This window comes from Rhinopithecus roxellana, chromosome 2 (assembly GCF_007565055.1).
Source record: "Rhinopithecus roxellana isolate Shanxi Qingling chromosome 2, ASM756505v1, whole genome shotgun sequence".
NCBI lineage: Eukaryota > Metazoa > Chordata > Mammalia > Primates > Cercopithecidae > Rhinopithecus > Rhinopithecus roxellana.
Genome location: NC_044550.1, coordinates 184,182,916 through 184,198,383, shown reverse-complemented (window position 1 = coordinate 184,198,383; position 15,468 = coordinate 184,182,916). Strand labels below are relative to the sequence as shown.

General features: G+C 40.1%; 1 long non-coding RNA gene across 1 annotated transcript in view; it reads left to right on the top strand.

Moving 5' to 3' along the window:
* The first annotated feature begins 1,040 nt into the window (after positions 1-1,040).
* The window catches only part of LOC104678738, a 32,512-nt gene continuing 18,084 nt past the window's right edge, over positions 1,041-15,468 (top strand). Inside the window, exons 1-2 of the long non-coding RNA XR_750234.1 lie at positions 1,041-1,322; positions 7,519-7,581. This is a non-coding gene — a long non-coding RNA (uncharacterized LOC104678738). The remainder of the gene's footprint in view (positions 1,323-7,518; positions 7,582-15,468) is intronic.

The following is a 15,468-nucleotide window of genomic DNA, read 5'->3' as shown; positions in this document are numbered from 1 at the left end:
GCTGGGATTACAGGCGTGAACCACTGCACCCAGCCTTGCATAACAGTTTAACATTGAAGTCATGAATAGTTATTCCCTGCTTTGGTGAAATTGTGACATGCCTCTGGGTGCTTCTCTGGCAAGACTGTGATGATCATTACCCATGAGACACCTCCTAGGAAGGAGAGAGGGTGTTTGGGGTCTGGTAATCACCAGGCATTCCTATCGCAAGCCTATTACCTGCCCGAGGCAGGGGAAATATGGGACACGTATGCAGCAGTGTGAGGGCATCAGTAGCTATAAAAGGAACATATCCTTTTGTGTTTTGAATTTTAGATCTGCTGTTTCATTCAAAATCCTAGTCAGAATGATCTCTAAGTATCATCAAACCTTCAAGTACTATGATGATAAATTCAAATTTCCCCAAAAAGAAGTGCTATGGGCCTGGTGCGGTGGCTAATGCCTATAATCCCAGCACTGTGGGAGGCTGAGACAGGAGGATTACTTAAGCTCAGAGTTTGAGAGCAGCCGGGGCGACATAGCAAGACCCTATCTCTCTAAAAACACAAAAAATTAGCTGGGCGTGGTGGCACATGCCTGTAGTCCCAGCTACTTGGGAGGCTGTGGTGGGAGGATCACTTGAGCCTGGGAGGTCAAGGCTGCAGTGAGCGGTGGCTGTGCCACTGCATTCTAGCCCAGGTGATAGAATGAAACCCCGTCTCCAAAAAAAAAAAAAAAAAAAAAAAGTAAAGAAAGTGCTATGATTTGCTCATAGAGGCCAGGTTGCCAGCAAGTCATCATATGTCACTGTCTGGAGACAGACTCCCCTGTGAGTACAGTTTAAGTGTCTGCTGAAAGCAGTAAGAAGGTGTGAAATGTAAGGACTGTTGGGACTGTGTCTCCCACAACAAAGAAATGCTGGCAAGCAGTTCTCCTGCCTGTGTGCTGCCAGCAACACCCCTCTTTGGAGGGAGAGACCTCTCCAGTGGAAGAAGTCTGGCTAATCCTTTAGTTTCTCTGACAGCAGGTCTGAAAGGATCCTGTTGCCAGGAATCAAAGGCAGTTGTTACCTTGACAGCAGGAGTGCAGCATGCGAGCATCTCTGCTGGTCCCCATGTGATCTGTCACTGTGACGCTATGTGTTTGTACATGTGCAAGACTCCAGAAGGTAGACTACCCACGAGTGTCCCATATACCCTCTCCTAGAGGCAGGGCTGGGCCTACTGGGGTCAGCGTGCACTGTGTCTTTGCTGTTCCTCTGACGTCAACTGATGGGACCCCTTAAGCCAGAGGCAGATCTCTCAGGGAATACAGCATGATTCCTGATATGGGCAAAGTGCTGGGTAAGTAAGGGTGCCTCCACTTTCAACAAACCAATTGGCTAAAATTCTTCTTAACATGGGACACATATAAAAGGATGAGTATTTTCCCTTCCAAGTGGCCATAAATGTTGCTGGACAATTCTCAGCATCACATCAGAATGGTCTCAGGTGTTTTCCCCATCCGTGCCTTTCTCACTTTGATTATTTTTGTCTTTCTTCATATATTCAAATACTTTGTAAACTGAGGATTGCTTGTGCTAATGGGCTCATAAGTGTTCTGGGGTGAGTTGTGAGTACTTTTAGACTTGAGGCTGACTCTGGTGACTGTTACTGCCCAGCTCCTCCTCAAGTCACCTGGGTTTGTAAGCCCACTAGTCCCTGCTTTAGGTATGCTGTAACCTCATCTCTTATACTTTCATTCTGCAGACTAAAATTCTAGCTATTACATAGAGTTCCATTTAAAACAGGCTCAGGTATTCATGTTCATCACTGTTGGTAAATGAAGATATTCTCATCACAAAATATTCATAAGCGGAAATATTTAATCAGTTGCAGTTTCTTCCTCCACCTATCCCCCTGCTTCCTTCCTTTACTAAAACTCCTCTTGGATTCTGTATCTTAGAGGGAAGCAAAAACATCAGGAAGAAAAATCTAATTCAAACTTGTGTTTTATTTTATTATATATTTTTCCTCTGAAGCACAAAGTGTTTCGTAAACATGCATCTTTCACAGCAGCAAGTTACTGTGACTTGAACATCTCTGCCTTTCCCACCCTGAGAGTACAAAAGCATTCACATCTTAATGGCTCTGCATCCTAGCTACCCATTATGATTCTTTGTGGGAGTTCCTCTCCTCTATATATTTGTGGAAAATCCCCCACAAATTATTTTTCATTTATTCATGCAGAGCCTGGACTAGAGCTCACCACTGAGATTCCTAAACGGGGTTGCCACAGATGCCAAAACTGGAACTGTGCTGTTGCTAATGCAGTCCAGCTGCAGATCCCAATGAAAGCTGTGATGCTGTCACTCTGGTCTCACTGCTGCTGCGATGGTGCTGGCACTCCACACCCCCGCCATGGTTGCTTTTGAGTAGCTCTCACCTCAGGCACCTCAGCCAGTGATGCTTTTGCAAAGTGAGAAAAAGGATGCTTCCTTGCTCTATGTTACAGTGATGACAAAGGGTTCTAGAACAGGGTTGGTTAGCCCTAAAGCGCAATGAGTTAGATCCAGAGTGCTTTATTCTGAATTGAACTGCTGCAGCCAGAGCTACCACTTGGAACTAATCCAGTTGGAATTCTGATGTTGCATCTGTCTTTGAACCCGGGAATCTAGGACTTTGCTACCACTGGCACCTTGTCATTTAGGATTCCTGCTAATATCTTGGCCAATTCTGTTTCTGAAAATAAAATATAATGTTTCTTTCTTTGCTTTTAGGAGTGGTGGGAAGGCTTGTGCCCCAAAGTTTCTAGTTGTAAGACAGCTGTTAATTCATACACACAGGGTCCAAACATATGGCTGGAATGCCTGGGTCCCCAGTGTTTGTGCTTTAGCTGCTAAATTCACTGCCTTTCAACCCTTAGGTTCTTTTGCTAAATGTACTATCCAAATACCTTGCCCTCTTTGGTAAATTTTCTGTTGTCTCTCTTTATATCTTACTTATTTTGCTTCCTCCAATTAATTAGTTGTATACATGTTAAACCTAATTTGGGTCAGGATTTAATTATTTCCCCAGGAGCATCTGTAGTATCTAGCAATTCAGTTTATTCCAATAGATTCTGTACTACAGGGATGAAGGGGATGGTTTCTCTTATTCTCCTTAACTTGGATGTATCTGAGTCTCAGCTCCAACCTAACCGAAGCGCTCTGCATTTGCAGGCAGTTATAGTTCAAGTTTCAAACACGTTATTTGCAAATAACTCTCCCCCCCACCACTATAGAACACTCTATCCTCTCACCGTCTTCCTTTGTCTGCCTACTCTCAACCATTACTTTGACATCTTCCTCCTCCCTTGCCTGCCTGCTAGAACAGCCACCAAATTGCTGCATGTTCTTGGTGTTTATCAGTGGTTGGCACAGGGAACTCTTCTGTCAGTGTCTTTCCTATGGTCTTCTCTTTCCTCAGGAGGAGTATCTATTTATCTACATAAAACAATCAGAGAATTATGTTGAGAGAAACGATTTCAAACATTGGGGAAACAATAGAGATTAATATAACAATACCATGTAGCCACCACTTACATTTTGTAAATGTTAACATTTTCCCATTTTGCTTCAGATTTTTTTAAATCAATACCTTACAGATACAGTGAGGTATGTGACTCCCCGAGCCATCTGTTTACTTCTCCCTAGCCCATAACTTCCTAAGTCCCCCAGAAATAATCATTCATTCCTGAAATAGGTTTTTTTCTTCCCATAATTTTTTTTTTTTTTTTTTTTTTTTTTTTTTTTTTTTTTTTTTTTTTTTTTGGAGACAGAGTCTAGCTCTGTTGCCCGGACTGGAGAGCAGTGGCGGGATGTCGGCTCACTGTAACCTCCGCCTCCCAGGCTTAAGCAATTATTGTGCCTCAGCCTCCCGAGTAGCCGGGATTACAGGCACATGCCACTATGCCCAGATAATTTTTGTATTTTAGTAGAGATGGCGCTTCACCATGTTGGCCAGGCTGGTCCTGAACTCCCGACCTCAGGTGATCCACCTGCCTCGGCCTCCCAAAGTGCTGGGATTACAGGTGTAAGTCACCATGCTCAGCCCCCATACATGTTTTAATACATTTTATATAAGTGTGTATGCCCAAATAATTATATAATATTATTTTATGGATTTAAAATGTAAGTGTATGATTATCATTCAGTGTATCACATTTTCCAACTTTTTTTCATTCAAACTTAAGTTTTTTAGATTTTTTCCTTGTTCATACATTAGATGTAATTCATTCATTTAAACTACTGTAGAGATTATATTTGAGACTATACTCATTTCTCAATTGGTAGGGCAAATAGCTACTTTAAATTCCCTTTTTTCCCACTCTTCCAACTCTTGCCTTATTACCTCTGAAAAATTTCATTACTCCTTCCTGATTCTGATTACTAAGGTAAGACAGAAGCTGTCTTACCTTATTTGTCTCCAATGTTGAATGAAGTAAACTGATACCTGAAGTGACAACCAGGGCAGCTAAAGGACAAGAACAGACTCCAAAGTTATGAGTCCTGAAATGATGACCTGAAGATGCTCTAAGAGTTGAAATAAGGTTGGTGGAGATGCTGTGCCTGGCACAGTGAGAGTGTGGGGCTCTGGGGTAAGACAACCCACGCTTGAATTGCAGCTTCACTCCATTCTAGTTGCTTGAATTTTCCTCTAAAGCTTTTAATCCCTGCCCCCCATCTCAAGGTCCTAATGGATAGTTTATGGAGTTGTTTTGAGGGTTAAATGAAATAATTCCTATAGAGCTTGTAGTGCATTGCCTGACACGTGGTAAGCATTATGCTCTTCTTTGTTGTGGTTATTCACTTAGTTGAATGCAGACACTTCTATTTTGGTAGGGGAATCTATGTAAGATCTACTTCTGCCTCTTTGCTGGAGCTGTCTCTCTCTCTCTGTGTGTGTGTGTGTGTGTGTGTGCACTTATGTGTGTTCGAAAAGGGATGAGGAGGGACTAGCTACAAAGCTCTTAAAATCATGAGCTTATATGGAAGACCATCTCACTCCTTGCTTCAAAGGCAAGATGGACTTTTTGATGTGTCGAGGATTCGATATTAATTCAAGGGAATTGTTCAATATCTTAACATCTAAGAGCATTATTAATAATGGGATGTAAAGATTGCCTTGAAATATAGTCTATAATAATAACTTGAGTTATTTCACTACATTAAACACAGTCTTAAATGGTCTTTTCATATGTATGTTTTAACTTATCTGCAACCTCCACGAACCTATTCAACCCCCTTTTTAAACCCACCCCAAATGACAGTTTTCATTAAGAAATAAAAATGTATATATTCAGATAAAGGTAGTGAGAGGCTATCAGTTTGGGAAGGGGGAGACTTTGTGACCTGCAAGATTTTAGTGACTCCATCTTCATTCTTAGAAAAACTGTTTTGTATTACTGCTCTTTGTAGGCATTTTGCAGCCAAAACACACAGATGCTATTGAAAGAAACAAAGGTTGTTCTTTGCTGGGAAAAATGCTAAAGGTAGAATGGGAACCTCTTCAGAGTGCCTTTTTCTTCCAAAATTATTCTGAAACAATTAGTCAGGGTTGTTCAGAGAAAGACTGTTTCAAACGGCTCTACTAACACAAAACGGTGATGATTGTAGCCAGGGACGCAGAAGGAAGTCGGGCCAAATAGGGGTACTGAGCACAAGGAGAATTCACACAGAAGGCGTTCATGCTGAGGACATTTTTGTTTGTTTTTCTTTCTTTTCTTTTTTTTTTTTTTTGATTTCTTTTTTTTTTTTTTTTTGAAACAGTCTTGCTCTGTAGCCCAGTCTGGAGTGCAGAGGTACGATCTCCATCTTGGCTCCCTGTAACCTCCGCCTCCTGGGTTCAAGCGATTCTCCTGCCTAAGCCTCCCAAGTAGCTGAGATTACAGGTGTGTGCCACCCTACTCAGCTAATTTTTGTATTTTCAGTAGAGATGGGGTTTCACCATGTTGGCCAGGCTGGTCTCAAACTCCTGGCCTCAGGTGATCCACCCACCTTGGCCTTCCAAAGCATTGGGATTACAGGCGTGAGCCACCCTGCCTGGCCAGGAATTTTTTTTTTTTTTTCTGAGCGGGAGTCTCGCTGTGTTGCCCAGGCTGGAGTGCAGTGGCAGATCTGGGCTCACTGCAAGCTCCGCCTCCTGGGTTCACGTCATTCTCCTGCCTCAGCCTCCCAAGTAGCTGGGACTACAGGCTCCCATCACCACGCTAATTTTTTTGTATTTTTAGTAGATACAGGGTTTCACTGTGTTAGCCAGGATGGTCTCGATCTCCTGACCTTGTGATCTGCTCGCCTCGGCCTCCCAAAGTGCTGAGATTACAGGCGTGAGCTACCGCGCCTGGCCTGGCCAGGAAATATATTTAAACGAATCCCGTGGATGAACTGAGGAGGCAGTATTGGTTAAGACTCAAATTCTCTGGTAGCCAGCAATGGGTCATAGTCTACTCACAGTTGGTGTTTCTATGGACATTCTGAAAAATTAACTTCTTTCACAGGGACAGAAAATAAAGAGATACCATCTTTGGGAAATACTACATGTCCCTATTAGGACCTGGCTCCTAATACTAGTTTTGGACTCATTTTGCAAAACTGCATGTATTCTGCAAAGATGTCTCTCTCCCAAATATGACAGTGTCTGTAATAGCAAGAACATTTTTTTAAAAAACTGCGTTTGTTCTTTTTTTACTGCATTTTTTTCTGCATATTAAATCTTTGAGAACTGTGTTGGAACTATATTGCCTTACTGAGTAGTAACATTCTGCGTAAGCCAAGAGTGGCACGCAGTAATAAAATGTAGTGGCCATCTTCAAGGGAGTTTTATCCTTTGTGGTATCAAGTACCAGACTATGTGTTAACAGACTAGTAACACATAGAATTACTACTCATAGTTACTACTCAGTAAATATGTAACTCAGTAAGGCAATATAAAGATGACATTTATTAAGGGATGCAAGATAATGTAAACATGTAAACAGGAACTGGCAAACTGTTCAGTAAGGATCACGGGACCGCAATTTCTATTCTAAAGCTCATTGTAAGTAGCTTTTCTTAACTTAGAGAATTAAAATTCTTATGGTTGATGGATTTCAATAGATTTCTCTTTCTGTACTTCACTAGGATTCTATTTTTCCTATATTTTCTTATAGAAATTTTTTCATGTTGACAGATATTTTGAAAATGAATATTGATATTTACATATTTCAAACCCTAGTAAGAATTAGTAGATTAATTTACAGAAGTTCATAAGGAGATATTTGTTGAGACAGTTTCCTACACATTTTCTAGGAAGAAATATTTGATTTTAAGTATTTTGGAGGTTACTGGGAATTTACATATCATGTTACATCAGAAATAACAGTGCAAAAACCTAAAAACAAAATGCTGAGAATAGAACCTGAAAGGAGGGCAAGAAGAAGAGATTCTTACATGGGTTTAGGTAATTTGAGGTATCATACTATCACTAAGAGTTTTTATATTATTTGAGATACATCAAATAATTGTTATTTTTCTTTTTACAGATACCCACAATTGTGTTATAATTTCCTCTGGCTATATACCTGAGCACCGATGCTTGACCTTTTGTAAGTAAGAAAGTCATATGTGGGCTGGATGCAGTGCCCCATGCCTGTATTCCCAGCACTTTGGGAGGCCGAGGCTGGCAGACCATGATGTCAAGAGATCGCGACCATCCTGGTCAACATGGCAAAATCCCATCTCTACTGAAAATACAAAAATTAGCCGGGCGTGGTGGCGTGCACCTGTAGTCGCAGCTACTCGGGAGGTTGAGGCAGGAGAATTGCTTGAATCCAGGAGGCAGAGGTTGCAGTGAACCTAGATGGCACTGCTGCCCTCCAGCCTGAGTGACAGAGCAAGACTCTGTCTCAAAAATAAAAATAAAATAAAATAAAATGAAGTCATATATGGCAAAATCCAGTCTTATATTTTGACCTCTTTTGTTTTTTCTTTTCTTTTTTTCTTCTTTTTTGAGACAGAGTCTTGCTCTGTCGCCCAGGCTGGAGTGCAGTGGTGTCATTTTGGCTCACTGCAACCTCCGCCTCCCGGGTTCAAGCAATTCTCCTGCCTCAGCCTGCCGAGTAGCTGGGACTACAGGCGCGTACCACCAAGCCTGGCTAATTTTTGTATTTTTGGTAGAGACAGGGTTTCACCATGTTGGCCAGGCTGGTCTCGAACTCCGGAGCCACCTGTCTCGGCTTCTCACAGTGCTGGGATTACAGGTGTAAGCCACTGCACTGGCCTATTTTGACCTCCTTTCTGTCTTTACTTAAAATAAAAAATAATAATAAAAAATGATTTAAATCATAAATGGTTAGGGATAGTAAAACCTCTTTGTTCTGTAAGTGAATATCCTCACCTTGTTTTGCCTAAGTTTAGCTTTAGCAGTTTGAACTCCCAGAGTTCTTCTTGTGATATTGGTGGGTACTCAATAAATCATTGCTATTGTTGTTGTTGGTAAAATAGGTGAAAAATGAGGGCATTTTCCCCCTTTGTGGCTTGATATTAAAATTTTTCTTTTCAAACCATTATAGGGACCTAACTATTTGTTGGTCTTACAATGGTGGGTCATTTTGCAACCTATTATACTTTGCTCCAAATAAAATAGTTTTTATCTTCAAATAGAAACAAATTGGAGAGAAGTAATGAGACACCATTTGGGATTGTTGGCAATTTTAAATGTTCAAAAAATGAAGTCACAAAAGCAGGAGAACCAAAAGCCTCACCCGGCTCATTAGATTATTTAACCAGCAGTTGGCGTTGGCACCAGATCATCAGCCAGACTGTTAAAAAAAGTGCTAGGGGCTGGTGACCCTGTCCTCTGTGGGGAAAAAAATCTAAAATGTGTCCCTTATTATACCTTTTGGTACACAGATTTTCCTTATGAATTTCTGATTAGAAGAAAATATGAGGATACAGCATTGTAAGCCATGAGTGTCATACAGCCATAAAATGTAGTGGCCATCCTCAGGGGAGTTTTATCCTTTGACATGTCAAGTTTTGTATTGTCAGGGTGTCTTGTCCTGCCTGGTTCAAAGCACCCATGGCTCACATATTGATGATCAGAGAGAGAGAGATTCCAGGGAAAATGTCATTGGAAAAGTACTTGTAAGAGCTTCTGCAGAGTGGAGTAGCATGTACAGATCCTTCTCCAAATATTAAGCAGTGTGTGTCTATTTTTGGCGTCACATTATAAATAGGCCTCTGCTTATTGCGATACAGGAAAAATACTTTCAAGGAGATTTACATTCAGCTCTACCATGTTGTAATATTTAAGGCTGCAGTACTTTTATAGATAATGCTAATTTGCTGGTGAGGTTTATTAGCTTTGCGAGTCTCAGCTGGTAGATGCAAGGATATGTAGTTAGGGGAAGCGCTAGGATTTTCTCTGACAAATCCCAATACGTTTACAGGAAATATTAGCCACACACAGTATGGTTGATAAAGTTCTCTACTCCTTGTTTTTAAAAAAATATACCATTTCACAGTTTTGGGGGATTACCAGAAGCTGGATGTTTTGTGTTAAAATGTGTGTGTGGTTCACAAGTCCTCATTTTTCCAGGACAAGAAAGGTCTCTCTCTTCTCCTGCAGTCTTCAATGAAGCTTCAGAGCCAAGTTCTACATTTTCCAGGGAGAGTCTGTTGATTTTTGTTATATATATACCCATCAGTTTTCAATGGACAGGCTAAAAGTTAGGCATTAATTAATTAGGTGTATTTTTTTAACTTACGGAATTAGACTTCTTTCAAATTGTTGATCAGTAAAACTGATGATAAGTAAAACCGTATGTGTCAGTTTTAAACACTATACAACAGGAGCATCCTGTTTAATCAGCATAATCTTTTCAGAGAACACTATGTTGAAAAAGGATTCTTCACTTCTCCTGGTAAGCATTTGGGATTTGGAAAACTTGGATCTCTTTCCCTACTTCTGTGTGAAGCCATTCTCTACTACTCTTTGGTAAAATGCAGTAGCCAGAAAACTGTAAGTAAAACTCTATATCCTGGAAAAGATCAATGGGGAGAACATTTGGTCACGTAAGAGCAGAGATGAGTTTGAGGAGGGATGAAAGGACAGATGGCCCTGCAGGGTCTGCCAAGATGTTCAGAGGCCCCAGGACAGCCAAGACAACAAATGGACTGTGCTCTCCCTGTTACATGGACAGCACCAGGGTGGGGAGTTCCGGTTATTTAGCAAAAGACTTTGCTCCAGGATTAAGAAAATGCAGGACTTTCTAATTAGCTGCTTCCTGACAATAGCTGGGTTTTGTGATCTTTGCATCTGCTGCGTTTTGCTCATTTGCTCAACTGCTCACTGACTGCCTAAGTTCTGTTTAGATGGTATTTGATTTTTGCTGACTTCCCTCCCTCCCTCATACAATTATTAATACTTCTTCAGTGACTGATAAGGTCTAGGTACTATGTTAGGGCTAGATATATAATAGTGAACAAGAAGGGCATGGTATGGCCGGGCGCGGTGGCTCAAGCCTGTAATCCCAGCACTTTGGGAGGCCGAGACGGGCGGATCACGAGGTCAGGAGATCGAGACCTGGCTAACATGGTGAAACCCCGTCTCTACTAAAAAAATACAAAAAACTAGCCGGGCGAGGTGGCGGGCGCCTGTAGTCCCAGCTACTCCGGAGGCTGAGGCAGGAGAATGGCGTGAACCCGGGAGGCGGAGCTTGCAGTGAGCTGGCATCCGGCCACTGCACTCCAGCCCGGGCGACAGAGCAAGACTCCATCTCAAAAAAAAAAAAAAAAAAAAAAAAAGAAGGGCATGGCTCCTACTGTTATAGAGCTTATGGTCTAGTATGGAAAATGAAAATGAAACTAGTTATAATAATGCATAATGAAGGCTGTAAAAGAGAAATTGCAGAGTTCTGTAGGTGTATATAGGAGGGAAACCTAAGATAATCTGAAGGTCAGAGAAAGTCTCTCTGGAGGGGATAAGTAGTCTGAGACCTGAAGGATGAGAAGAAGTTTGCTTATAAAGTAAAGATTCCAGATAGAGAAGACGGCATGTATGAAGTTGTTAAAGTAAGAGAGATTTTTACATATTTGAGCAATTGGAGGGTAAAGTGGAGAGAAGGATAAAATGGAGGGCCTGGAGGATTTTTGTCTCCTTTTCTCCCTTCCTACCCTCTAGGATATAGGCAGGCATGAGGAAGGCCAGGAGAGGGTTTTGGTGGGACAGAGTTTAAATTTTGGCAGGAGGAAGTACTTCACTGGGAAGTGGGAAGTATGTCTTTGGAAATGCATCACAGGAACAAGGATTGACTGACTCACAAAGGTAGAAAATAAGGTTAGATTAGGGTTAAATTCTCTGCATGGTGTGGCTGGAGGGTAAAGTGAGGAGGAAGCAATTTGGGAATCAATAGAATACAGTAGTAGCTAGGATAACCCAGATGGTATGCATAGAGAAAGGAGAGAAGACCCAAAACAGAACTCTGGAAAACACTGACATTTAGTTGACAGGCAGAGAAGCACTGCAAAGAAGATGAGAAGGACAGTTCAGAAAGAGACAGGGAGAGCTAGGAAACTCGGGAATCACAGAAGTGAAAGGAGAGAGTTTTTCAGGACTGGGGCTTGCCTAGGGCACAAAATTGAAAAAGGTGACAAAAAACTCAGTAATTGAGATAAATAATATTTTAATGCAATATTTAAAAAAAATCAAAGTTAATGCAAAAAATCCATGATGAGCAAAACATCACATTTTTAAATAAAAATGGGATCCGAATTACTGAATTTTATTTTTGCTGCAAGTTCCAATATGGCTGACAGGACACTGTGGAATTTATATTTAGAAGTCTTATTTTTCTAAGTTTGATATTTTGTTCATCTAGAAAGAAGAAACAATGAATAATGTATATGTGGCTGAGAAGTCAGTCAAGATAAGGACTGAAATGAGTCCATTGGATTTAGGGACAAGGCATTGTCATTGGATCTTTTGTCCACCTTGTTTTAATAAATTGCAATGGAAATTATCTTACTGTCTCTGTGAACATAATCATCACCTTCAAAAAAGCTGAGTTCTTTTATGAATTAGTGGATTGTATATCTATAAACTTATATTTTTGTTCAAATTTGTATTGTGACAAAATGCATATAACATAAAATTTGCCATCTTAACCTTTTTGTTTGTTTTAGGTTCAGGGGTACATTTACAAGTTTGTTATATAGGCCAACTCAGGTCACGGGGATTTATTGTACAGATTATTTCATCACCCATGTATGAGGCCTAGTACCCAATAGTTATTTTTTGTGTTCCTCTTCCTCCTCCCATCATCCACCCTTAAGTAGGCCCCAGTGTCTATTGTTTCCCTCTTTGTGTTGGTGAGTGCTCCTCATTTAGCTCCCACTTATAAGTGAGGACATGTGGTATTTGGTTTTTTGTTCCCCTGTTAGTTTGCCAACGATAATGGCCTCCAGATCCATCCATGTTCCCATAAAAGACATGATCTCGTTCTTTTCTGTGGCTGCATAGTATTCCATGGTGTGTATATACCACATTTTCTTTATCCATCTGTCACTGATGTGCATTTAGGTTGATTCTATGTCTTTGCTATTGTCAATAGTGCTGCAATAAACATTTGTGTGTGTGTGTCTTTATGGTAGAATAATTTATATTCCTCTGAGTATAAACCCAGTGATGAGATTGCTGGGTTGAATGGTAGTTCTGTTTTTGGCTTTTTAAGGAATCACCACACTGCTTTCCACAATGGCTGAACTAATTTACACCCCCACTAACTGTGTATAAAGTGTTCCCTTTTCTCTGCAATCTCGTCAGCATCTGTTATTTTTTTTGACTTTTAATAATAGTCATTCTGACTGGTGTAAGGTGGTATCTCATTGTGGTTTTGGTTTGCATTTCTCTAACAATCAGTGACATAGAGCCTTTTTTCATAGGATTGTTGGTGACATGTATGTCTTCTTTTGAGTTCTCTGTTCATGTCCTTTGCCCACTTGTGGTTTTGGTTTGCATTTCTCTAACAATCAGTGACATAGAGCCTTTTTTCGTAGGATTGTTGGTGACATGTATGTCTTCTTTTGAGTTCTCTGTTCATGTCCTTTGCCCAGTTTTTAATGGGATTGAATTTTTTCTTGTAAATTTGTTTGTTTCTTGTAGATGCTGGATATTAGGCCTTTGTCAGATGCATAGTTTGCAAATATTTTCTCCCACTCTGTAGGTTGTCTGTTTACTCTGTTGATAGTTTATAGTTTCTTTTGCTGTGCAGAAGCTCATAAGTTTAAAGATCCAATTTGTCAATTTCTGCTTTTGTTGTAATGGCTTTTGGTATCTTTGTCACGAAATCTTTGCCTGTTCCTATGTCCAGAACGGTATTACCTAGGTTGTCTTCCAGGGTTTTTATAGTTTTGTGTTTTACATTTAACTTTTTAATTCATCCTGAGTTGATTTTTGTATATGGTATAAGGAAAGGCTCCAGTTTCAATCTTCTGCATATGGCTAGTCAGTTATCCCAACACCATTTATTAAATAGGTAGTCCTTTCCCCATTGCTTGCTTTTGTTGGATTTGTTGAAGATCAAATGATCATAGGTGTGTGGTCTTATTCCTAGGCTGTGTATTCTGTTCCATCAGTCTACGTGTCTGTTTTGGTTACTTAGACTTGTAGTATAGTTTGAAGTCAGGCAGCATGATGCCTCCAGCTTTGTTCTTTTTGCTTAGGATTTCCTTGGCTGTTCAGACTCTTTTTTGGTTTCATGCAAATTTTAAAATAGCTTTTTTCCACACAAAGAAATTGACATAATAACCAGCTAACAATACAATGATGGAATCAAATCACACATTCCAATACTATCGTTGAATGTAAATGCATTAAATGTCCCATTTAAAATGTGCATAGTGACAAGCTAGATAAAAAGCGAGACCCAGTGGTGGGTTGTCTTCAAGAGACCCATTCCACATATAATGACACCCATAGGTTCAAAATAAAGGGATGGAGGAAAATCTACCAAGCAAATCAAAATCAGAAAAAGCAGGGCTTGCAATCCTAATTTCAGACAAAACAGACTTTAAACAAAGATCAAAAAAGACAAACAAGGGCATTACATAATGGTAAAGGGTTCAATTCAACAAGAAAACCTTACTATCCTAAACACATACGCACCTAACACATGAGTGCTCAGATTTATAAAGCAAGTTCTTAGAGACCGACAAAGAGACTTAGACTCCCACACAATAATAGTGGGAGACTTTAACACTCTACTGACAATATTAGATAGATCATTGAGGCAGAATGTTAACAAAAATATTCAAGATCTGAGCTCAACATTGGACCAAATGGATCTGCTAGATCTCTACAGAACTCTCCATCCCTAAACAACAGAATATACATTCTTCTCATTGCCACATACTCTAAACTCAAACACATAATTGGACATAAAACAATCTTCAGCAAATGCAAAAGAACTGAAATCACTCCAAACACACTTTTGGACCATAGTGTGATAAAAATAGAAGTCAAGACTAAAAACATGCTCAAAACCATGCAATTTCATGGAAATTAAACAACATGCTCCTGAATGGCTTTTGGGTAAATAACAAAATTGAGGCAGAAATAAAGAAGTTCTTTGAAACTAATGCGAACAAAGATACCAGAATCTTGGGGACACAGCTAAGGCAGTGTTAAGCGGGAAATTCATAGCACTAAATGTCCATATCTCAAAGTTACAAACATCTCAAATTAACAACCTAACATCACAACTGAAAGAATTAGAGAAGTAAGAGTAAACCAACCCCAGTGCTAGCAGAAGACAAAAAATAACCCAAATCAGAGCTGAACTGAAGGAAATTGAGACACAAAAAACCATTCAAAAGACCGATGAATCCAGGAATTGGTTTTGTAAGAAAATTAATAAGATTGATAGGCTGCTAACTAGACAAAGAAGAAAAGAGAGACAATCCAAAAAACACAATTAGAAATGACAAAGGGCACGATAAAGGGCATGTTACTTCTGACCCACAGAAATAAAAGTAACCATCAGAAACTACTATAAACACCTCTATGCACACAAACTAGAAAACCTAGAAGAGATGGATAAATTCCTGGCTACATATATCCTCCCAAGACTGAACCAGGAAGAAATTGATTCCCTGAAGAGACCAATAATGAGCTCCAAAATTGAATCAGTAATAAGTAGGCTACCAACCAAAAATAGCCCAGGACCAGATAGATTCACAGCTGAATTCTACCGGGTATACAAGGAAGGACTGGTATCATTCCTACTGAAACTATTCTAAAAAATTGAGGAGGATGGACTCCTTCCCAACTCATTCTATGAGGCCAGCATTATCCTGATACCAAAATCTGTCATAGATGCAACGAAAAAAGAAAATTTCAGGCCAATATCCTTGATGAACATAGATGCAAAATCCTCAATGAAATACTGGCAAATCGAATCCAGCAGCACATCAAAAAGTGAATCCATCACAAT